Source organism: Choristoneura fumiferana, chromosome 7, assembly GCF_025370935.1.
Source record: "Choristoneura fumiferana chromosome 7, NRCan_CFum_1, whole genome shotgun sequence".
Taxonomy (NCBI): Eukaryota; Metazoa; Arthropoda; class Insecta; order Lepidoptera; family Tortricidae; genus Choristoneura; species Choristoneura fumiferana.
Window position 1 is genome coordinate 10,739,972 of NC_133478.1, and position 26,852 is coordinate 10,766,823.

Consider the following 26,852-nt stretch of genomic DNA (forward strand, 5'->3'; position numbering starts at 1 on the left):
ATCATCATGATGAATAATATGTTGATAATGCTATTTGATATCGTCAGACTAAGTAAACTTCGTGCTCTACGTTTCCAGTAAGTAAGAACTATCAATTTTATTTTCATATCTTGCGAATAATATCAAACACTTTAGCTCCTACAACCAGTTGGCTCAAAGAGTTAGTAGCTGTTATTGTGTAAAGAAAAGAAGTAACAGTCAATACACGAGGAGCATTATATGTAGAGCAAAACTATTGATGATTACGATAGCGACAGAGGCTTCTCTTCTATGGAAAATAAAATATGGCCAGCTTTCTTATGCGAAATTTAAAAATCTCTTCTTTATATACCTGTGCAATGTCTCTGCCACATTTCAAGTCTGCAGCTTCAGTGGTTTAGGTTATACATTGTCTATCAGTAACGTTACTCTTTTATATGTAATATATCTATCTATATCTATGTAGATATGTATCAATAAAATTGTTATCAAAATAAAATAAAATGTTATTTTCGAGCAAACTGTCTAGTTAAATATGCGTCCTTAGCTCAACTTTCCAATCCAGCCACTAGACCCGAGCCTTCGTCCGGTTGTATTTCATCTTTTGAAAGCAATTGAATGAACAGTTTTACTTTACACCAGCTCATACATAACGCGGAAAAATGCTATGTGACAGATAAGGGTTGATACGTCGCGTGTCAATTGTCAGTGCATTGAATTAATTTTGAACCTTTTTCTGTTTCGACATTCAAAACTTGATGATAAACTTACGGTTTTAAAAATGTTTAGGGATAGAGATTGATTTTGACACTTTTGATGTGCATAAATGACTTGAAAATGCTCAGTCACAGACACAGAAGATTTATCACTTGTCAATTGTCCCTGTTTTTAACCCCCGACGCAAAAAGAGGGGTGTTATAAGTTTGACCGCTATCTGTGTCTGTGTTTGTGTCTATCTGTGTGTTTGTCTGTGGCACCGTAGCTCTCAAACGGGTGGACCGATTTGAATGCGGTTTTTTTTTATTTTTTGATAGCAGGTTTTTCTAGCGATGGTTCTTAGACATGTTTCATCGAAATTGGCTCAGCCCTTTTTGAGATATTGAAATTTGAAGTGACAAAGTCGGGGGTTTTCCAACTTTTTGTTGGTTAGGTTATATTGAGTTACTTCTTTAGGATTTCTGTTCAGACATTGAAACCTTGACGGTAAACTGAAATTATCTAAAAATCCATATATTAGTAGGTATACTTACTAATATTATAAATGTGTGTTTGTCCGTCTGTCTTTCACGCCGTAACGGAGCGACGGATCGACGTGATTTTTGGCATAGAGATAGTTTATGGGCCCGAGAGTGACATAGGCTACTTTTTCTCCCGGAAAAATGCACAGTTCCCGAGGGAACAGCGCACGATAACCGAATACCACGCGGGCGGAGCCGCGGGCAAAAGCTAGTATTTAGGAATAAAATGGAAAGTGACTACAAAATTTAGGGTATTTTTACGCGTTTAGGGTATTATTTGGGGTAGAAAATTATTTAGGGTAATAGTTTTCGAATGAAATGTACGGTTTCAAGAAAAAAAATACTGCAGATGACAGAAGCCAGGACTATTATGGATGCATTCCAAGAATTTTTCCAAACATTTATTTGCTTTGTTTTTATTTAAAAAAAATGTAGGGAAAAAAATATTTGCCTAATTTAGGGTAATTTCACGTAGCGTTAGGGTAAAAAAATATCTGAGGTGGCATCACAAGTCACAAGATTGATTTCATCACTTTTTTTTTTAAATGGCGTTTGTCCAATGGGACAATTTTGCCAGCATCAAGGTTGAGAGCTACAGATGATACTCGATCCGTTTTTTTTTTTACATAAACAAAGTAGGTACGGCGCTGTGCTGTCAAGTGACCGGTAGGGTTAGTTCGGGGTACCTACAACAACAACAAACATTGTTAACTACTTATGAGACATATACTGGTTAGATAGAACAAACAAAGAAAAAATATAATACGCAAGGGATTATAGTTTGATGTTAAAGTGGGAAATAAATCGAGTTAAGACATCAACAAAGTCAGTATTTGCAAAGGAAAGTGTGGACCTAAAACTTGCTGAACGGGGAATAAAGTCAGGGAGTTCATCACTTTTGATGTGCTCCAAAATAATATGTGACAGATAAAGTTTGAAGTGTTAATATTGTAAATTGACACTGTCCGAAAAAAGCTTACACTATTCAAAATTATTTAGGGATCAAACAGGAAGTTACGAGTATATTAGTAAGATTGATTTCAACACTATTTGAGTATTATCATCTCGGCTTATATGTATACGTCAGAGCTTGGGTCATAGTTCCTACTTCCTTCGCTAGCCCATGTGCAGATTGAAACTTCATAACATATTAACAATGGAATGAAATTATTAAGCATTGATGACATGAATCAGTAAGTTTTATAAAAAAAAAACTAAGCCAAAGTTTTCTGTGACTGTTGTTACTTTTTGTCAATTGTACATGCATATTCGTTTAAAATACATTTCTGTACCAAATTAAAGTCAATCCGACCACTAAAAGTGGATGATAATCGACTTATGAGATCTAATCATAACAAACTAAATAAAATTGTGTAAAAGTACGGCGTCATATCTCTATTTACTACCTAGAACGACATACACCGGTAAGCAAAGCTGAGTCTAGCCGGTTTTCTGCACAGTTGCCTCTCGTGCGGCACTCAATGATCTACATGAATGGAGTGTCCGGTAGGTCTTTTCAGAGTTTATCGTGCACTACGGTTGAGGGAGCGGACACAATCGCAGGCCTTGAATACAGGTAAATGTGCTTTGCTATCTAAATACGGAGTGTTGTATGGTAATTTTGGAACCCTGGACGGAGCTAATAAATAACGTTTATGTAACGGGGCTTTTGGCTGCTTTTTGAAAGAGATGTTTGAATAGAGATCTGTTAATTTAATCACTATTTAGGTAATGGAACGTTAATATTTCAATTAAAAGTATGACTGCAAATAGAGTAAGGAATCAACATGTTCATAATATTTTATTACATCAAACTACGCTATAGTTCTAAAACCAATTTAAACCCGCGATATCACGTTTAAAACTACACAGGTTAAATAGTTGTATTACAACAAGTTTGTATTACAAGCGAATTGGCTTGTTAAAATGACAATGGACCACAGGCCACGAAGAACAGATATGGTCGTTGGGGCCGAAAAGTTCTCGAATGGAGACCGCGAATCGGACATAGGATGTCTACCAACGAGATGGACGGATGACTCGGGGATCAAGCCGCGAGATCACGGGTGGTCGATGCAGGTCGCTTCTAACTGAAGCAACTTGAGGTCTATTATGAAAGAGGCGACTGCCCAACAGTGGACGTCTTACGGCTGACAATGATGATGATGATACTTTGTATTTTCCAGTTCAATCTTCAAATTCTGGTAACCAATTACATGTTTTCTTTTTGAGTGAGCCAGAAAATGCCCATTTACGAAAATACACCGTTTATTGCAATTACATTTCACGGTCCGGGATTATTATTTAATCTGCGTCAACGTTCACCGGGATCATTCGCAAATAAAACTTTATGCTGGCTCAAGCTTTACGTTTTCGAGTTTTTTATCCCAAGAATCTTATATAATATTAATACACGTTTTACAGCATTTTGCCCTGAGTTTTCCTTCTCGCGTCATTCTTTTAGCTATCCTTCATTTCAGCTGTTTCCGTTCTCCTCTCTTTGCCTTGTACGGAAATCCAATTTGGGTCTTGGTTTTTATCGGCATGATGTATAAAGTCATGAATAATAGTCTCGCCATTGTTTTATTTATTATCTGCATAGACATTGATTTTATATATAGCAGCTTAATTATACTAAGTTATTACTTAAGACTTACTATTGTAAGGGGCTGTTTCACCATCCATTGATTAGTCCAGCCACCATCCAGTGTTAAGTGGCGGTTAAATGCTGCTCTATTGCTGCGGTGCTGTCTCTATTTGTTTGTGGATGGTGAAACAGCCCCTAAGTCTTAAAAAATCATTTAAAAACTTAACTGTACTAAGTGTTTTTTGTACTTGCACTGTCATCATCAACATAATGTAGATACCAAATTTTAAGTCAATCCGATGACCGCAAGTGTGTTAAATTTGACTTTAACCCAAACATGCTTATTGTCATGGCAAGTAAAATAAACACTTGTAAAAATTACTTCCTGACTGATATCCAGTCATAGACGTCCACACTTAAACCTACGGTAATTAGTTTCCTTGATGTTAACAAGGAATAAAGACAGTTCAAAAGGTAGCTTCTGACATAATTGAACTTCAAGCAAATATCACCGCATTAGGCTTGTAAATAGGTCAATGCAGGTAGCGAATATATAGTAACGCCACCATTCACTGACTGTACAAACCTGCATGACTAATTCATTATCAGATCCTGGATACCAGTCTAGGTCAAAATGCACCTTAAGACAACTCCAAGAAGCCCAAACTAGGCTAGGTTGGGTCTCTTGAAGTTCTTCCAGCGCCTAGCTTCCGGCATATTATTGTACTATCATCAGAACTACGCATAAATGGCAAGTTTCGCGTCAATACCACAATAGAAAGTGGATGAAAATCAAGTACAAAGATTCCGTTCTATTCATAGATACATAGTTACACATGAAGCGTAGCTATAAAAAATAATTGAAGCTTTTTAACAGTGAAAAGGCAAAATTTATTGCTAAAACATAACTGAAACGAAGAAGAAACAAGGAAAAGTGATAAACATAAAATAATAATCCTATAAAGTCATTGTCAAGGATCGAAAAGACAGGTAACAGCATTTAAAGTGGGTACATGTAAGCGCCAGCATTACGCTTGCAAATTTTTGACGCAGGTAGAGAATATCGTGTATCGCCGTTGGTGCATCCACAATCCACATTAGCATACCGATGGGCTGCAAATACGAAGCGAAATAAAAATGCGCCGTAAACCGCTGTTGCCGGTCAAATTTTATATCCATTTAAAATAGGTTTCAGTGTGGCTGATCTGTCCTAGTATACAGGCAGATTTAATTAATGCGCTATGAATTTTACGATTCAAAATTGTCGTACTTAAAAAATTGTAGCATTTTTTAACTAAATTCAAAAAGGATTAGTTTCTGAATTCGACTGTATTTTTTATGTATGTTTTCTCAAAAAATCATAGTAACATCGTATTGCTTGACAAGGGAATGCAGTATGAAAATTACTATTAGTACGTTCAACGGTGGGTCAGGAATCAAATGATTCGATAGACAATGCGGCCTTCAAACAATCAAGCTTTTCTATGGCGATGAGCATTAACTCCAATAATAACTTATCAAGTACCTGAATAACATGTATTAAGTTCCTTCTGTCTTTTTGATTAACTTTTATTATTGTTTTCACAAATATTTTAGATTAGACCTTTTGAGGCACAAAGAAGAAAAGTGAACTCGCTCTCATCCGCCGTAAAGAAAACGTATTCAAGCGAGAATAAAACGCTAGGCAAGTTGCACGTTTATACAGCGGGCCGGGGAGTAGTAAATCATTTTAATAATTGATCCTGTCTGAAATATTCATGAAGTTCCATTCCAGTGGAAGGATTCCGGGAGAGAAACGGATAAAAATGTTTCGGCTGTGAGAGTATTTTTCTGATCTGACCGTTTTGTTCCGATCGATCTCTTTAAAATTAAAATATGAAAATTACACTCAATAATTTAAGTTAGAATACAAACTTTAAGTAGATATGTCTTTTGGTAACCGTGTTCCTCAAATCAACCAAAATGATATACTTAAAGGTAGTACATTTTTTGGCGCAGATTTTGTGGAATACGAATAAATTCGGTTTAATTTTTTGAAAATGTGTATGAATTGTATTTTTAATTGTGTGTGTAACTTAACGCTGCGCGGTCAAATTAATAGGCAAACAGATAAACAGACGAAAATTCTAAAACTTGTTGGAACTGTTCTGTTATCAATTCTTAGTATCCCCAGCCAACTTTTTTTTGAATATCTTCCATGTACAGACTTTCGACCCTCTTCAGCTTTATAATTATGTATAGAAAGTTACTTTATTCAACAACGATATATTTTAAACTAGCTGATGCCCGCGACTCCGTCCGCGTAATATTCGTTTAACGCTATCCCGCGGGAACTATGCAATTTTCCGGGATATAAACCATTCTATGACCTTCCCCGGGACTTAAACTATCTGTATACGGAATTTCATCTAAATCTGTTCAGCGGTTTAGACGTGATTGCGTAACAAACATCCAAACCTCCAAACATCCAAACATCTTCACAAACATTCACATTTATAATATTAGTAAGAATTAGTCAGATAAGATTAAACTTGTAGCTCCATTAAAATGGAAAAGTTCAACTGCGCGTTGTCAAATAAAATACGAATAACGTGACTCCGTCTCCAAGGAAATTTGGTAAGGAAACGCCGACCCGGTCGGATACGTGTCTCTGAATAATATGCAGAAACGTTAAGTCAGGTCATTAGGGCACCGACCTCGAAGGGATTTCGCGGCCCTTGCAGCATTTGCTTATATAATAATAGTTATAATACGTGCGCCGTTTAATGATTTAGATCGACATTTTTGTTTGCGTAGGTGCCAATGTGTTTTAAGATGCTTTTAAATTGATTTAATTTTCAGTGGGCGTAAGTTTCCTCAAATAGTGGAAAATTATTATTTATAATCGGGCATTGTTATAAGAAATTAAATTTAAATTCATTATTTTTTAAAAACATTCATAATTTAAAAATAAATTGACCGCATCTAGGTTTACTTTCTTTGAAACATGATGAAATTGAATTTAAAAAAAACAGGTACATATATATGGAAAATATTAAGGCAAGGAAGGCAATAATATAATTTTATAACATTAGTAGGTCTTCTTCTTCTTTAAAAAAATATGGCTCTGTCCATCGGAGGACAATTTTGCCAGTGTCTAGTAGTTTTTGCCGTTTACGGTAAAAAAATCTAGAAAACGAAATATGAGAGGTAATGGTGGATCCATTAGTAGGTCATACAATCGGTCTTTAGAGAAATGGTAAGTAAAGATTTTCCAGTTTTTACGTCTAGTTAGTAGTAAATTTAACTTCGGAAGACCTTCTTAATTGCGATTTGTACAGAGGGATGTAATTTCAACCCCTGAAAGTGACGTGAATGAATCTTTAATGTACTGTTTGAATAACAATGGCCCGCAATTTGCCTTAAGTGTAAGAACGTTTGTATTAAAATGGCCGATGAATAAAGCATCCATTGAGATGAATTGATTTTCAGAATTTTAATTTACATTGTTGGATGCGGAAATATGACCAATTTGCATACACTTGACTTTAAAATGTTTTCCTTAATTAAATTTGATGAAATACGTCATTCAAAAGTGATAGGTATGTTATTTTCAAGTCATTCCCTTCATTTCAGTTCATTTCCTTCTAAATTAAACTTCATGATAGAGTGCACTGAAATATACATATTCATTAGCATTTTGATGCCATAGAGTTTACGTAATAGAGGTTCCTTAGGTAGGTTCTTAGAGTAGGTACTATGAATGAGACTTAGAGTACCTTTGATGAGTACGCTAAATAAGGTGCGACTTTAAGGCCTAATTTTTATATGCCTAGGTACAATAGTTTTTCGACGAATAAAAACACTAAAATTGAACATAATCTTAAAATTATTAATAAGTCGATTATATTATGAAACTGGCATATCTACTTGCAAATTGCTTTAGGTACCTACTTATACTTTGTTTAGGTAAATATTTTTACGAAAGTTTTCTTTAAATTAGTTGAGCGATATTAATCAACAATGTCCTGAAAATAACTGGATAAAATATAGTCTTAAAATCAATTAAATCATTTATTTGTCAATAAGCACAAAGAAAAACACTTAAGTTAGATAAACATGATTGATGATACTTGATAACAAACAACAATAAAAAACAAGTATTGTGTTATTTTAACGAATCGCATGGGAACAGATCAGGCATTAACTAATTTTAACTAATCGGTAAGCAGCGGAGCTTTTGCATGACGTCATATTTAATAAATTCAGTTAAGAAACCGTTTTAATTACGAGTTTTTGATTACAGAACTGTAATGAAATTTTTCGGTACAGTAGCTAGTGCCATAAATAAATAGATTTTTGGTTCAGCATCGAGAAGAGCGCCTTAGTCACAAAGCCGCAATCACATAAAAGCCATCCACAAAAGCGCAAAAACATATTTTTTGTGTAATCGTAATTCGCAGATTACCTAAACTAATAGTGTGCTTCTTTTCTGCACAGTTTTTTTGCTTTTCTTTGTATAACCACATAATTATGTACATTTTTATCACAAGCTAGAGCTAGATATTTGAAATTTAACAGACGGGCAAACCTTGAATACAAAACATCTTCTGAAAAGCCCACGGAGTAAGAAATTAGGCCACTTATTGTGTTTCTACCGCGCAAAATCACGAGCATTGTACTCTAATTAAGATTGTTTTTTTGGAATCTTTTTGTATTTTTTATTTCAATTCCAAATTTTAATTTAATTAAAAAAAAACACTTTCTCGATGAGGGCTACGGTATAGATGTCGCTAGCGTCACTGCTTAAGTGGCTAAATAAGAAACAAACAAGGAATGCCGAGGACCTGGGTTCGATTCCCAGTGCTGGTCTTATTTTTCTGGTTTTTCTGTGCATCTATATTTCAGTTTGTATTTTCAATTCATTGTACTCTAGTTTCAATAACAAGGAATTACCATTTGTTAGTGTGCTCTATCAGCATATCAGTTGTGATCGTGCTCAAACCAAGATGGATTCACGTTCAAAACGCAACATACTTACTTTCGTAAGCGTTAAAGGAAAGGCATGTATCATGATATTTCAAGGCGCAGGTGTCACCGAAATGTATGTCCTGTTTGTGTAGCTAATGGGCAACCCAGCACTTGACAGGAAATGAGCGGCCCAAATGTAGGTAAAGCCACGTTCAAACACAACTCCTCACGAAACACCTGCCGTCTTGCTATTCATAGGTGTCGCGTGCACTTGGAAATCGTGTCAGGTACCTATCTTAGGATAAAAGATTCAAATGCCCAGTTACTCGTATATATGTCGGCGACCGATCGTAAAATCCACCAGATCACGAAATTCCTTAGGCATATCATGAAATGGCGCCATTTCATCAGGCCTATCACGATGTGGGGTGCCCCTTGAAATTTCGACAAACTAATTATCGAATTTCATTTCATCGAAAAGGATATATCAAATATATTATTCAATACTAATATTTTCTCTTGGAGTAATTTCACTTCATCAAGTAGTCATTACATATTAAAACAATTATTAGAACAATTGTACAAGGATTATTATTTGCTTAAAAATACATTTCATCAACTATTCATTCGCTTTTTATTTCATCGAAGTATTATTAAAAAACACTTTTATTTCATTCATGATTACATTATTATAACAATTCGATGTCTTAGTTCACACTCGTACTAATTACAAAAAAATCAAATTTAACTTTGTTATTGCCATAGGTATATATTAAATGAAATTCTGCGTCGCTTGCTCTTCTCGGAAATCTGTAAAGCCTTTTGCTTCTATTAAACACAATACTACTAACTGACACCATTATACTAACTGCGACGGACGCGTGTAATATTATACTATAATCCATTATTTTTCTAAATATTATGAACGTATAGATTTAAGGTTGATAGGCTTAAATTCAAAGAAATGTACATGAATCCTAAGAACATATTAAATGATCGTCTTAAACTCGGTTTAAGACGTGAGTGATCCGTTACACTATCATTTAATATGAGTGAGTCTTACGGTAGTTTTATGTTCAAAATCCTAAGAACATTTAGTCCCATCTAAAAGTTATACTTTCTTGTTTGCAATAATAAATTAAGTAGTTTTAGTACAAACAAAATTGGGACACGCTTGTCAGAAGTGTTTTTATAAATCGATTAAAGACACTTCTCGTTGAACTTGTTATCTGCGCAAACATGTTAAGCCATTTTAATACGAACCGTTCTAAAATGTATTGAAGATACAATAATTGTTGTAAGTGCCGATGGTTAAATTGTATCCTATTATTTTATTAAGCTTTGATGCGTTTTCTTGTTTTAAAACGTTTCCAAAACTGTAATTAGTGAAAAATTTACAAAACTGTAATTAGTAAAAGTGTGAACTAAAGCATCGAATATATTCTAGTAGTTTTAGTGATTCAAGATTGAGTTCTGCATCTTTTGCTTATTTTTTAGCAAATTTGAAGGCTGGTATTCTTCTGAAAAATAAAACGAATATAGTTAGGTGCTATTATCATAAAAATACTTTTGGTTAAGTTAAAAGTGCGAGCACAACAAAAATAAATCGCTACCAGGACAGTAGGTTAGGTTAGAACTGTAACCCCAACAAAAATACATCGCTTCCAGGAAATTATGTTAGGTTAGGTTAGAACTGCGACCCCAACAAAAAATCGCAGCCAGAAAAGTAGGTTAGGTTAGGTTAGGTTAGAACTGTAACCCCAACAAAAATACATCGCTTCCAGGAAATTATGTTAGGTTAGGTTAGAACTGCGACCCCAACAAAAAAATCGCAGCCAGAAAAGTAGGTTAGGTTAGGTTAGGTTAGAACTGCGACCCCAACAAAAATACATCACTACCAGGCAAGTAGGTTAGGCTAGATTAGAACTTCGACCCAAAAAAAATATCGCTACCAGGAAAGTAGGTTAGGTTAGGTTAGAACTGCGACCCCAACAAAAATAAATCGCTACGAGGAAAGTAGGTTAAGTAAGGTTAGAACTGCGACCCCAAAAAAAAATCGCTACTAGAAAAGTACATTACAACTGCGACTTCAAAAAAATCATTGAAGTTGTGAAATAATAAATATTAAAATAATGTAACATTTACAACATTTAAAAAAGTATGAAATAATAAAATATGAAATGAATATCTGCCAAATAAACAATCTCTTAAATAATATTTCCAGAAATTAGAAATCGGTTATTTTAAAATCTCATTCTAATCATTCCAGAAATAAACAATAAATATGAAACGTTGACTTGATATTCGATTAAAAGTATGTCGACATTTCAAGGATAAACCCACGATATGCTTGAGAAACAATACGGAAGATCGATTAGAACAACGCATTCGTCGATATTTCTAGCTTTATACCGAAGACGTCGTTATATGTCGAAAAAAAGAAAAATTTAGGTACGACGAGCGAAGCGAGGAGTGGTTAGTATGAATTGTGACCACAGCGCACGAGCCGAGCGAGCGAAGCGAGCGTGCCGCGGCAGCGGCCGAGTGCCAGAACCGATATGGCGGCGTTTCATGATATGCCTAGAAATTTCATGACCTGCCTAAACTGGGCAAATCATGAAATGGCGGCGTTTCATGATAAGCCTAGGAATTTCATGATCTGCTTAAACCTCACTAGGCAAATCGTTAAACGGTGAATTTTGAACGATAATGGCGGATGGCGGAAGCTAGGCTAAGGCTTAGCCAATTCATGAATTGGCGACATTTCACGATATGCCTAGGAATTTCGTGATCTTTTGGGGGTTTACGGTCGGTCATTTGATATTTTATTTAAACTATTTAAGCTACAAATATTTCAATAACAAGTCTTCATTGTTATTCAGGCATCTATAGTGATGATGATACTTTACGTTCATGTCTAATTTAGTTTGTCAATAAGAACTATAAAACCAAAAGTTGTAAAATTATAAAAATATGGTTTGCTTCTAATTTCGTATGGAAATTGTGGTGGAAGTTCATACTTAATTAAAAAGCTCCAAAGAATGACAAAAGCACGTTGTTTCTGCCACATGTACAGTCTAGGAAACTGAATCGCGTACCAGGGTGGAACCTTTTCGTAATCAATATCACTGTAACTGTTTTGGCAAATGTATGAGATGTCAATATGACGTAAGTAGCACAGCACAAAGATTCCACTATGGTACGTGAGTCAGCTTCTTTGACTATGCAGAGACATTTTTCCTGGCTTCAAAACTTCCAACATTTATGTGACGTCACACGCTAGTGTACCTATACATACCATTATCTGACGACCACCTAATGGAAGAAACTTCTGCCTTATCCGACACCCACTGACCCAATTTTGATTTTGATTACATGCGTTGGGTTAACGATAAGGGAATTAACCTGTAATATGTATGTTACGTGTAGCAATTACGGTGGCCTAAAAATATATTGTAACTGAGCCTTCATATTTTACCGGAATACAAACGATTTGCTGCGTGTTTTACATTTTTACATAAAAGTGTAAAATCAATATGTTTCACATTGACATTGTTTGCATGAATTAGTATTTAGTGTCATCAATACAAAGGAATATTATAAAGAAGTATACATTTTAAGAAATACTAACAAATCTTTTATTATTTTTAAGGACATTAATAACTTGTAAAAGGTGGATATTTTTTGCACAAGATAATTTTGAACATTTAGCAACTATTTAGCAAGCATCTCATGTATTGGACAGTATTGAATAGAACCTAACTAAAATTCAGTGCTCCATAAAACAAATAAACGTATCCGAACTTAACTTTTCCATTTTCATGTTGAGCTAACTTTAACCTTCTGTTTTTACAACACAAGTTAGGGCTACGCAAACAATCAACTAAATAGGTCGTAAACTGCTCCTGGGCGAATCTCGAAACTGAGTTATGACTCCTTGAAGATTTACGTCCAAAAGATTGACTTTATTCGTTAGGCCATTGCAGTAAGAGCGGCCATTAAAGAGGCAGTATTCACAAAACGGTGTTTTCGGGGGGAGAGAGATAAACTGTGTCGAAGAATAGGCCTTGGTACTTATCGCGTCCTTCAGGCGTTTCGTTTCCGCTAAAGGTTTCGACAACCCTACATAAGTGAAAATAGCATTAAGATATTGGAGTAATGAGAAATGAGAATTTAAATTGATACTGGTTTGGTTGTTATTTTATGGCAAGTACCGGATACAACAAACATGCATTCATATTTTTGCAAGGAAAACTTTACATAATACGGTGATGATGGCGAAAAAGGCGCGTATCGTCGTAGTAAATATCTACTTGCATGACTTAAAAATGGTAATCCATCATTTTACCGAAAAATGTCTCATCGATTATCGTTTCCCATTCGCACTTAGGAATTATTTATCGAACTTCATTTCATCGCTCATATAATTGCTCGAATTATTTTTTACACAAGAATCAACTCATCGAATTTCACTTCATCATTTTATTTGTAAGTATATCGACATAGTCGTTCATCGAATCGCCTTTACTATAATTTTGGTTCATCGTAAGTTTCAGTTCCTAAGATTCTTATAACACCGAAAATCGTTTCACCAGTGTTACTATACTTGATTTTAAGTTTCTACGATAATACATTTCATCAAAACACTGTAATTTAATAATATTAGATGGTATAATATCATGCGTGTCAAATGCAAAAAAAAAACATTTGATTTGTGCGAGCGAGCGAACCGAGCGAGCAAGACGGTTCGGAGCAGAAGTGAGTCGGATAGGTTAAGATCAGAAGGCTCCGCTTCGCTCCCGCCTTAGCCTTCGATGTTAGGTATTTTTTTATAGCAGCCCGGATAATATTGTTTCACAACATTTGTTTCTTTGATGTTGGATTCTTAAATTGAGGGTAATTGTGTATTAACTTACGACTGACTGCAATATATTTTCTAAACGAGATGCAATAATAACAAATGCATCGTTCGATGAAACGTGACCGCGATGAAACATTGTTCGTGGCAATAATAATATATAGGACGTGCCGTCTGTGAATCATGTTTCGACAATTTGATACTATGAATATTTAATAATTCTATGACAGGAAAATTCGATGAATCGTTAGGCTACGATTTGAGGCAGGTTCGAAATGATTTACGATGAAAAGTTGTTATGTATGTATAAAAAATAATGAATTAAAGATTATGTGATTAGAGAAAAAAAGGTAATGTAATTCGTGGAATAGTTTTCGATGAAATGAAAATCGACGTAACAAATTTCGATATAATGATAGCTACCCCTTAAAAATACACACAACAAAGTGTTGAAAATCCCTTCAAAACTGGAAACGTTCTTCAATTTATACTGGAAACCTTTGACAACAAAGTAATTTTAGCCTACTATTACAATTAAGGTCTTCAAGATAAGAAGCCCCTAATATTATCAATTAAATCAATTTTAATATTGAGGCAGATGTCCTCGGAGACGCGGCGGAAGAATCACGACTGAGCCAACACTCCACTGTAATTTGAAGTTCATTGTTATTGAAATCGAAAATTAGAATTCAATTTCTTCGCTCTGCGGGTGAAGGAATGATCGATCCATTGTCACTCATCAGATACTGCGGAGCTCTTGAAATACCAGGAACTTTACATAACACATTGACAGTTTTGAGATCTTGATGTAAATGAAATTTTAGTGACTTACTCACTATCACAATCGGCGCTGGGCCCGCGTGGAGGACTATAGTCCAAGCAGTGGCGTAACTAAGGGCTGGATGGTGCCACGCATTGGGGCCTTTATGTCATGGGACCCTACGACCCTGACCGGTTACCGCTAGCTACGCTAAATATGACAAGAATATAACTAACAATTTGGGGACCTAATTTCTTTTTACACTGGGTTCTGGGTTTCGTAGTCGCCACATTCCGAGCCCTCTCGTTCTGAGAAAAGGCCGGTTGCTTGCTAGTAATGTGGAGTACTTTAGCTGGGGATGATAACCATCGTCCATGACTGAGTCCAAAATAAGTAAGCAATAGCTATTCATTCATGCTGTTGACGTTTTATTTTTAGGACCTATAGGTGAAACAGTCACAGTAAATTTAACATATTTTATGGGCACTGATGGTCTTACCGAACGCACTAGTAGTAAAAAAAAGATCCATTTGCGGCCTACTTACATAATAAACGTTCTTTGCTAAGAAATAATTTGTAAGCCGCATTTTTAATGAGGTAAAAATGATTTTGATATTTTATATCAACTGCAAACAGACAGGTTCAATGGTGGTTTAGAAATCAAATTGTTTGGCTGTACATACCTACATACAATCAAAGTTAAGTAGAAATCGTAAACAGAACTATCAACCCCAATAAGCATTAAGTACCACAGATTATGAAAAATAAGAATGCATTTAACTACCTACGTCACACGCAGCAACGAAGTAAAAATATCACCACAACTTTTTACCACGCCTAAAAATGACGTGTTATAATAAGCGTTATTCAATCTAGCACGGTTTAATTTAAAATAGTTAATTATCGTTCAATAAGCCACACGGCGGGAGCGGCAGGGCTGAAAATTGTGAGGCGGAATTTTCCAGTATTCTCGCGCCCGGCCGTATGTCGGGGCGTTTTGAATATTTCATGCTCGATAATTTATTGCATGATTTAGTGCGCGAGGGCCTACTTGAGCCCGGTGTAGATCTTAACAGCAGGGATGTGAACGCGTTTTTGCGTTCGCTGGTGATAGCAGTAAAATTGTGAGCTTGTGATCCGCGCATTGAACGCAATTAATCGCAGTACGCTATGAATCCTGATCACTAGACGGAAAGTGACAGCTTATATCCTATACATGTCTACTTTATTGTAATAAATAGAAAGTAGACACATTGATGTGCATTAGGTCGATTCCATCCTACTTAATGCACGCCTTATAGTTACACCAGTCAGTACGTTGACATTTAATTTAGTTGTGATTACAGCAATTGTGTTTATTAGTTCATTCTTTTTCCATTGGCCCACCCACGTGTGCCCCTTTCCAGTTAAATAAGTACACACATGAGTAAATCAAGCTAATAGTAACAAATTATTTTACTAAATTGACCTGCTGCCCTTAACAATACCTACTACCTACGACCTGCGTGTCGGCCCAAGAGCTTCTTTCTAACAATCATTTCTAACTTGACTATATTTTATGATGAACGATTCTCTCCTTATGGAATTTACATATGAAAATAGTGTAGTTTACTTTGATGGAGTGTGTGCTTTATTTCTGTGATGGTTTCGTTTACTGCCACTGGGTAAGTAGTGAACCTACACATAGAAACTCAAGTTTTTTTGTGAATATTAACTTTTCACGACACTGTTCGAAAATGTGGCCACAGATGACCTAAATCCAGTACACAAAACTGCCTGTAATGTACATTTAACAAACTAACTATCGTTCATCTATTGATAACTTTCCAGCCTCTACAACAATGTACTATTAATAAACATAGGTGACGTTTGCACAAAGGCGTTTTGTTTTATTTAATAGTAGGTATCAATTTTATAATATAAGTGCTTTAATCTCAAAATACAATCCTAAAAACCAAGAACAAACAATACGAACAGCGAACTATGAAAAGTGAAATTTAGTAAGAGATTTTTGTCAAGCTGAATTTTCCAACGCTAGGCTATTCTATTCTTTTTGTCCCACCTCTCTCTCGTATGTCCTTGAAATAATTATTTCAGTAGATACTACTTATTTCATAACGTTTATTTGAATAACGATGTATGTGTCTCTCAAACAAAGTCACTATATAAAAGACGACGCCCAGCAATTACATCGCTTTGCTAAATACGCCAGTCGGTTAAACTCAATATTTCAATTAATGTGAAAATCAAATATTTTTAATTGAATTTAATTGAACGAACAATCATATTTATAATGAGTTTATCATCAAAGTTATAAACATATAATATAATGGAACGTTTTGTAATTTTATTTACCAAATATTCACCCAATTCCAACTTAATATAGTACTTAGCTAGAAAATTTTGTTTGTGCAATGAATTCACCAAATAAAATGATTAAAATATTTGGAATTTGTTATTAAATGTTACGGTAAGTATTTGTCAAATTCACTGGACAGAGGGATAATAAATATTCAAGAGGTCCTAGGTATACAAATTTGTTATATTATCTACTGCCGAATCGTAACAAAATTATACTTATAATGTTCTTTTTTCTCGAAAATCTCTAATGACGACAAAAATTTTAAAAATCAAGAACAGAACAACATAGCTCAATAAAATTAACAAAACTATGCTAGGAGTGAGAAAAGCCAATTTCGTCATTGTAAGTAGTCGAAAAGAAGCGACGACATAACGACGAGCCAGTCAGCAAAAAAAATGGATTTTGATTGGCTACAGCTAGCGTCAATGTTTTATTGCCGTAAGCAGAAATCACAAGAGCCCTCTCTACTCGGGCCTCAAACAAGAAAACAAAACTTTGCAGCAAAACAGTTTCAGGGTATAAATTGGCCCGGAGAATATGATTAGGCTATTGCCTAGCACAGTGCACTAGTCACGTAGTTTTAGCTTAGTTCCGAGTTACAATCGTCTTCGAGGCGGCTCGTACTGAAAAACAAGTTAAATTGCTTTTCTCTGTTGTGCCAATTTTGAATTCCGTACGTCAAATCCCTGAATTCGTGCTTAATTTATTTTAAACATTTAGCGTTATACCATGTTATTCTTCTAATATATGTATACGACAATCGTATACAGTCATAAACAGGACATTTCAATAAATGTCGCCATTAACTCGTACACTTTTAATTTCCTTCAAAAACTTTTCTACATTTGGACTTATTTGACATTGTTTAGAAACAGAATTGCTTTGCCGTGTTCATTTTCTGTCTACAAGCTTCAGACCCAACGGAGCATGACAAAAGCCTAATTCGCCTATTTACAAGTACATTTTTCCCAGCGTTCGAGCCAATCAAACGAGGCACGCGTAAGAATAACTCGTGAAAATTCTCTATTCGATTTTTTTAAGTCAGCGCAGGTTTTTCGGGAAAGGGGGCGCTTAGTCCCCACCGGGAGGGGCGGCCGAGGCAATAAGTGCCCCCTGCTATTTCACCGGCACTTTAACTTGGGTGCACTGATTTGATAACGCCGTTTGTTTCAAGAGCTACTCCCGGCGTCCATCGTACGAAGACTACTTTTAGAAATAGAAACGGGCCAATTGGAGGTTTGATTGGAAAGTATAATGTAAAATTATAAGGGAACATGAATCACTTTTAGTAAGCACTTTTTTAGTTTAGAGATGAATTTTGTTACGTAAGCAAATAAACGTGTTTTATACACCTTGACGACCGGATGGCCAAGTGGTTAGAGAACCTGACTTCGAAGCTTGAGGTCCCGGGAGCGATTCCCGGCCGGGGCAGATATTTGTATGCATAATACGAATGTTTGTTCTCGGGTCTTGGATGTTTAATGTATTTAAGTATGTATTTATCTACATAAGTATGTTTATCCGTTGCCCAGTATCCATAGTACAAGCTTTGCTTAGTTTGGGACTAGGTCAATTGGTGTCAAGTGACCCATGATATTTCTTTATTTTGTAAGGCGATCTCGATACTGAACTAAGCGCTTTGCTTCAAAGTTTACTTTGTAAACTAAAGCTCGTAAATCGGCGGATTTTCAAAAGTTTTTATACACACCAGAGTTCCGTAATCTAAAAAAAAACCCCTATATTAAGTGCGAAGTGTCAAACTCACATCAAAGGGATGCTTGAAGTTAAATCAGTTCTTAATTTTATTCGTCCAAATTTAGTTGCGTCAAAGAGCTTTTTTCGTTGATAAAACTAATTCTCACGGAGAGAGGAAAAAGTTTAATTATTTCAAAGCCTTACTTTACCTGTCAGAGAAGTGTTTCAGCACACTTTAATCAGTTCAAAGCTGCGAAGGGTCTTAGCTGTTTTACACTATCTACACTTACAAATAAAAATGTTAAAACGATAGTAGAAAAAAAAACCGTGGTATTAACTAAATTGACGATAGAACCAATTATAGAACAAAAATGTGACACAAGAGCTACAAGAGCGAAGCGCCTACCTGGCTAAAACACCATTTATTTTCTCGGCTTATACAGTACTGAGTTCCAATTCACAAAAAGGCCTTTTACTTGACTACCCGAAGGAGGGTTATTCAGCAATAAACATTACATTTGAAGTATTAGTAACACAAAACATCAAAAACAAAGATGCATATTCATATCAAAGTAAGAAGAAAAAGGGAATTACAGATTCTGGGAACAAACACAAACGACAGTTATTAATTCTGTTCCCAAATTAAAAAGACTCTCCAAGACCTCATGATACTCAAGCCTAGCCAAAATGCGGAGTCAGGTGCGAAAGGAAACCACTCGGTTCTCGAGGGCGATCACCTGAGCACGCGGTTGAACGTCGCTTCCGAGTTGCGGGAGTGAGGTAGCAACACAGAGGTTAGGTTTTGAATCTGTTAGAAACGGATTGATAAAATTTCAATTTTGGGGCTGAACTTTATTGTTCAGAACTAATAATAATGTCGACAAAATATGGCGGGTAGTTCAGTGTTTATTTGAATGTTTACTTGTTTAGCCATACCTACGAATTGTCAGAGAACGTTTGTGTGATTGTGTGCTCTTGTAGCTTTGAGAAGAAACTCGTATAGAGTTTGGAAACACTTAACATATTGTGTATTTGTGATAGTTGAGTCTGTATGAAAATTCTATATAATAACTAAAAATAAAACCTTTCAAAAAAGACCTTTTGTAACATTATTTCAAGCAATAAAGGAATTATGAATTATGAAGCAAGATAAACTATCCTTCATTGAATTGGTCTCCATAAAGTAAGACCCAAATCAATCATCTCCTACATTTTTACCGTCCTAGATTATTTGAAATATAGTAAGTATGTCTAAGTGAATTGGATTCCCTCCTATCGTATCTATTTTTGGGCAAGCACAACCTACAGCTCTTCAAAGCTACACATATAATAGTTTGTTACTAAACCACTAAATTACTCCTTTGGCCTCATCTGAAGTCTCATTCATGAGAGGTAAGGGTCAATCACTATTTAATTCATCACAGATTTTGTTATATTTTCCAGGTTTCTTGAGTTAATTTTCCCTTTCATTGAAATCATGTCTGACCTAATAATGTCCATTAGGGCATGCATAGGTATTTACGCGGTCAGCGGTCGAATTAACATTAGGTCTGAAATACCGTCTTAAGAGGCTCTAAAGAAACCCTCTTTTAATTGGTATTTACAGACTACCCTATTCCTTCGAGTAAAATAACTTGATCTTCTTCCGTCCTCTAAATTAATTTCCCTATGGGACGTTATTTAGCGTCAGTCATTTTTTCTGGTAAAAGTTTTCAATTTTTAGTTTTAACGTAGGTACAAAAATATTGTTTACCAGTCTTTTATTTATTGAGATGGGTAATCTCCTTCGTGTGGCGAACTATAGGTACTAAAATGGCAACCTTTGTGCATCAACTGGGTCACTAATGTCATTTGCTTTTAAAAATAAAGACACGGAAATTACAATTCTGCTTCTGCGCAAATTTTCTCTTTTAATTAAGTGGTTTATTCATTTATTACACCTGTATACTTTTCTCAAATCAAAGTGCAAAAGTACACAGCGGGATAGAAATAATGCCGCTTTTATTGCACAGTCACGTCTTGTAGAGTTAAAAAATACCTACCTATCAAAATTCAAAAAATTCAAATTCCTTTATTTTCCGATAACTGAGTAGATCCAAGTATTGTTAGTTAATAGATATAATGTTCTTATGAGACTATGTTAGTAAGTAGATTTAATGACACCTATTATGTACAAATTCTTTATTATTGAACTACGCAAGCCTAAATTAATTTGACCAAATAAAATGTGTGTATTTGACATTTTTTTTATTTTTTTTTTTTATTCGACTGGATGGCAAACAAGCAAGTGGGTCTCCTGATGGTAAGAGATCACCACCGCCCATAAACGACATAACCTAAGCATTCAAAATAGCACGTAGTCAGCAGCAGAAGTAGTTGGGCAGTAGTTGTGTTTAAAATGCTCTAAACACTCTCTTATTACTTTGGAAGCAGAGTCGTGTGTAGATTATTTTGAGCACCGTAACCGCTCATCCAATTTTGCTGCTGACTGTAAAATGTAGCACGCAAATAGCCACGTGTAAGCCTGGTTAGGAAAATTAATAAGTTGGTTGTATATATTATTGCGTATTTATTTATTAATCAAATAAGCTGGCAATGAAATATGGTGATCAATTAAGCAATGAGATATTATCATCATCATCATCATCATCATCCGGAAGACGTCCACTGCTGAACAAAGGCCTCCCCCTTAGAACGCCACAATGAACGACAACTCGCCACTTGCATCCACCGGTTTCCCGCCACTCTCACGATGTCGTCAGTCCACCTGGTCATGCCAACTGCAACTGCCAACTGCTGGGGCTACCAACGCAATGAGATATCAAATAGTGTGTAATTACAAATCTACCAACTGTCATATTTAATGTCTAGTTGTCGACTCTTAGTGCTGTATACAGATCAAACTTAAAACAAAGTCAATAAAATCCCACTAATATTATAAATGCGAAAATTTGTAAGTCTGTTTGTTTGTTACTTCATCACGTTTAAACCGCTGAACAGATTTAGATGAAATTCAGTATACAGATAGTTTGAGTCCCGAGGAAGGACATAGTTTTTATCCCGGAAAATTTCAAAGTTCCCGCGGGATAGCAATAACGGAATTATACGCGGACGAAGTCGCGTGTAACGGCTAGTTAAATCATATTATTTTAAACAAAGCGCATAGCTTACCCTTCTGGTTAAGAAGGCTTCACGTTGTTAAAACCCTTATAAAATATTTTGTGCGCGGTTCGCATTCGGGCAGTCCACTTGAATATAGGACTTACCTATGTATACAGTAACCCTGAGAGTAGGCTTACGTTACTTAGGTGCGTTATATTATATGCGCCTTTTATACAATGTTAATTTAAATACAATTTAGTTCAGACTGACAATTTTTTCGTGGCATGCGCCATAACCTAATAGAATACGTGAGCGAAGCCACGAATAAACGCTAGTTAAAGCCTGAATGCAAACAGTGACGCCTACCCACATTGGGAAATCTCATCAAAATTAGGTAATTTATTTTAATGTATTCATGTAAAACTAATGTATCCACTTACTCACCTATCTGTATTTGATCAGGCTTAACTAGCCCTGAACGGATAAAGCATAAAATATACTAATAATTAAACGCACCCTTTAAAACATCGCATTTAATGTACGCAATAAAAGGGATGAACCTTGTTTACCAAAAAGTTATAGCCTTTCGTCTCCAAATGAAGTTTTAATCCTCATTGAGTTGGTAATATGTGTGTGGAGTGAATCCTTTTTGAATTTATCTTGTAGGGGAAGACGTGGCCTACATCGGCGTGTTTTCATAACGGATTTGCCCGAAGTTGGCGCCAAATCCAAGCCAGCTGCGGTATTCTACAGGATATTTTCCTTTCCTCCTTCGACATGCGATCTTGACGACTGGCTTTTGTGATTTAAAAAGATTTGCACAGGCAAAACCGCTTACGGCTCCGTCGATATAGCAACGACTTTGTCTTGTTGTTAACGGAAGCGGATTCTGCTGCACTGCACGCTTTGCTCAAAACATAAATTGATTCTCTGAATAATTTTCCTTTTTTCGCTCATTACCGTTTTTAAGTGAAAATCGTTACAATCGCTATGGCTGAATGCTTCGTTCATTTTTAACTGTCGGACTGGGTCTATTTTTTACTAAACATACCTAATACATAGTGCTATTTTCGCCAAAAAACTGATTTTTCTAGAATTAGAGAAAAGTAATACAATTTTTTTGGGTACGCACAACTTCTAGATAAAAGCGTATACAACACATATTTCCTAGCACTACTAGTTTGAAATCTTAATATAAGTATTAAAAGTAGAACACCTTATTATTTCGGTAATATCTACAATAAAGTGTTTAACTACATATTTACCTACCCACATACAATACAATATCCAATAATCTGTATCAGTAGGTATAATTTAACAATTTGCTGAATAATGAAGGTATAGTGGACTTAACTGATACTTTCAAACGTGAGAGTGCTTGCAACTACAGCACGTGGAAGCTCAACCTATACTCTCCTTTCCAGCACTGGTAGCTAATCTACCTCCGAATATTATGTGACTATATTGATAAACAATAATAGTGAACCATATGTAATAACTGGGTAAGTGTATTATTTGTAGGCGAATAAGTGGAAAGGAATTAAGCGCGTTTGTCGTTCTTCTTCTTGTTGGGAAACCAATCATTGTTAAAAAAAGGTATGTAGGTGAGGCAAAACGCCGTAAATATACAGGGTTCTCTAAAGACTACCCCCCTTATTCATAAAACTTAACAAGCCTATGTTAACTAACAAATGCTTTGTCCCTTTCTAACAAATACAAATGTCGAAGTGACAGATAAGGACAAACGAATTTTAGCGGCATTTTAACTAAAATAGGTTTGATTGTCGTTTATGAATAAGGGGGTACATATTTGCAGTTTTTTCTGTTGAAACTTTAGGTCCGTGGAGTTTGGACGCACACAAACTAGCTATCTATCCATGAAAATTAAACTTTCCGAACAGGAGAGATGAAAAATATTTTTTGTTTATAACATTTTTCTAGCAACAAATTGTTTGGTAAGTACATACGAAACTTGTCCACAGATTGAACAAGTACAAAAAACATACGTAGTTAATTTCTTGTGCAATTATTGAATTGAAGCATGTTTAATGGACCAAGAAATTAGTTTACCACCCTAAGGTTTAATATTATTTGTTCATTGACAAGTCAATCAGCAATTATTGTTTTATTTCTGAAGTAGGAACTGTCATTAGAATTGGTAAAGCCATGGTAAAGCACTTTCTTGGTCGACCTTACCACTACCTACTATAAGTTTGGTCGAAGTTCGTATTTTTTCCGATAGTTATTTATTAGCTGAGATGGTTGAAAATGAAAAAAAAAGGTCTAACTAACGGATGACAGTTATAGAACATGTATAGACATGTTGACAATATTAACCCTGTGTTACTAGTACATAGTACTTAACTCGGAGTTTATTTTTGGTAACATAACTATTGTTCGCGCAACCCAGGCTCAGCTGACAATCAAGGTCTAGGAAATATATAAAGCTACGCTTACGCTACATCCAACCACAGTATTGTGAAACAATTGGTTCCCTACGACTAACGTATATTTATAACGAATCGAAAAGCGCGGTTTTCACTGTTCGGGTTTCACGAAGGACAAATATTTGTATGGCAACGACCACGCTTTGGTTGTGCGTTATTTTCGCACACGAAAATCTAGTCCGCGGTCGTAGCAATGTATCAATGTATACATTATACACCATTGTACTGTAAAGCCGCGCAATGTTTATGCCTACCACGTTTCCCAAGAGAGTTAGGTCAAAAACGATAGATTTCAAATTCATTTTTATATTTTTAGTTGTTTTTTTAGTGGTGGATTGACCAAACTTTCGCGTCTACACAAAATACTAATACAATGAATACAAACATTACAATACAATACATTGAAGTTCTCGGTTCGTTCTAAAGCTCTTGATGTGCGTCCATGTAAAACGCTCAGATTTAATACCAGCTCTAATCTAATGTCTTCATAAATAACCAAGCTTACCTTCATAAACGGAAGTGTGCATTATGTAGACGGCTTTCTGGCAAATCCTTCGCTTATTACAATCCACTCGGCAGTCAGATATTGGCGGATGTAATACAATAAAAACACTGAGACAATTCACATGATGTTCCGTCCACGATTGGTGTTAACCTAATTCATTCCATTATTTACCTACATTCATTCATCTGAATTCAAACGTAAATATTGGGAGGTCACTTCCCGTTTAGGTCGCTTTGCAGTGACGCGCGGACGTAGGTAGCCACAGGTGAGAATGTCGCTATGGAAGCGGACGGTGTTTCCTAGATTGTGTTTTATATGAGGGTTATGTGATAAGTGAGGGTTGGTGTGGCTTACTAGGTGGCGGCACAAGCGGCGTGGCGCGGGCCCGAGTGCGCGCGAGAGACTGGCCGGGGCGGGGGCGCCAGAGCCTTCCGTAGACTGCGCGCCGCCCGCCTACCGTGCTGGGACGCCGATACAACATTAATACTTGTTTTGCTAAAAGCGATTTCGATTTGTCGGTCCCCGAATTGGGAAAGTTAGACGGATCTTGTCAGCGATAAAGGGTTAGCTAATCAATACCGCATTTAACTCCGCCTTATCTAATAAAGCTCTCTGCGGAAGTTGGACATGTGATCTTAAGTTTGGGATTACGCGAATTATGGCACGGTCGAGCGATTTTGTGTTAACGTTAAATCCTGAGTTTAGTAAAGACAAATATTGTGACAAAAGCCGAGCAGACATGGGCAAGTTTGGGAGGACACAGGACACGGCAAACACGAGGGGCCCCACGAGTGGCACCGTTACCTTAATCGTGTGCTCGCCGGTATTGAGTCTAGGGACTGCAAGTTAGGACTTTGTTCACAGTGCAGTGTTCAAGCACTGCAAGTTGATTTACTTACTTTAAAGAGAACCAATTCCTGACACGTAGGAAGAATTTTATACTTGTCTGTTGTTTATATTAAAAGACCTTCGTATAAAGCACTAGTGAACCTCAGTTACGCCTGGAACTGATTTTTTTTTAAATAAGTTTTATTTTTAATTTCATTTCCTATTAGATTTTTCGTTAGCTGTAATATTTTTTAGTGTACACTTGCATTTTCATTCAAATTATATGTCCGTACCAAATTTTAAGTCAATCTGATCGCTAAAAGCGAGCGAAATTTGTCTTTCAAAAATTTACTTAAATAATCATACCTACAAACAAACAATTCGCATTTTTTAATTACATTTTTCAAATGTAACAGTTACACCTTCGATCCTAGATTATTTTAGTTTTAAACTAAGATAATCTTTAGCCAAGTGACATCAGTGACGACAAATCACGCACAAAATCTTAACAAAAACTTCAATCACACACAAAACCTTAATAATAAATCAACTAAGTGAAACCTAGTACCTCTCAAAGTCATACCAGACGACATTGTATCAGTCAAACGTTTGTACGAAATGAACCGCTCAATGGATGGGCATTTCATCAAAGTGAGTCTGACCCGGTTTTACCGTCCACCAAGCTCACCATAATGCCGCAACTGCTGCCCGCACGATGCAGCTACCCGCATAAAACAAAATTGGATTTTTAAAGTAGCTCAGCGGATATTTTGAATTGGCTGGAAGAGGTGGGTTAAAATAAATGAGCTTTTGATAAAACAAATGAGTGTTCTATTTTGTAAGAGACAGTTTAGGGTATAACATGATCAGTTTTATTTTTAAATAAGTTTTTGCTAAGGTATAGGTGAATTATGATTCTCAATTAACATCAATTTAGCATCGTATCGAAAAAGATAACTAGACTTACCAACAAAAAGTTGGAAAACCCCCAACTTTGTCACTTCAAAGTTCAATATTCGAAAACGGCGGAACAGGTTTTGATAAAACATGTCTAAGAACCCTCGCTAGAAAAAATGCTTTCAAATAAAAAAACGCATTAAAATCGGCCCACCCGTTCAAGAGCTACGGTGCCACAGACAGACAGACAGACACACATACACACAAAAAATACAGACACACATAGCGGTCAAACTTATAACACCTCTTTTTGCGTTGGGAGTTAAAAAGTGTTAGTATAAAGAAAGAATAGAAATAAACATATTTATTATAGGTTTAATAAACCTATAATAAAAATATCGATAATTTAAAATAAATAAATACTTGTTGTGAGTAATTTGTTTTATTTCTATTCAGACTTTAATCTTCATGAAAGGACTCAATAATCTGCTTCATCTAACACAATAACAGAATACATTGTTACAATTTTTAATGAGCTCTTTCAATACCCTTTCTCATAACCCTTCTCCGAGAACAGCTAAATCAAACGTCGCCTACCGAAAATCAATTCCGAACAGATTCGTCAAGAGTATCTCGAAAACAGA

The 26,852-nt window shown here is 35.7% G+C and overlaps 1 protein-coding gene across 1 annotated transcript in view; it reads right to left on the reverse strand.

The window, feature by feature from the left end:
* The window catches only part of LOC141429691 (semaphorin-2A-like), a 526,100-nt gene extending 501,219 nt beyond the window's left edge, over positions 1 to 24,881 (reverse strand). The window contains exon 1 of the mRNA XM_074090134.1: positions 24,484 to 24,881. The gene's annotated coding sequence lies outside the window, so the exon portion shown is untranslated. The remainder of the gene's footprint in view (positions 1 to 24,483) is intronic.
* Positions 24,882 to 26,852: the final 1,971 nt, after the last annotated feature.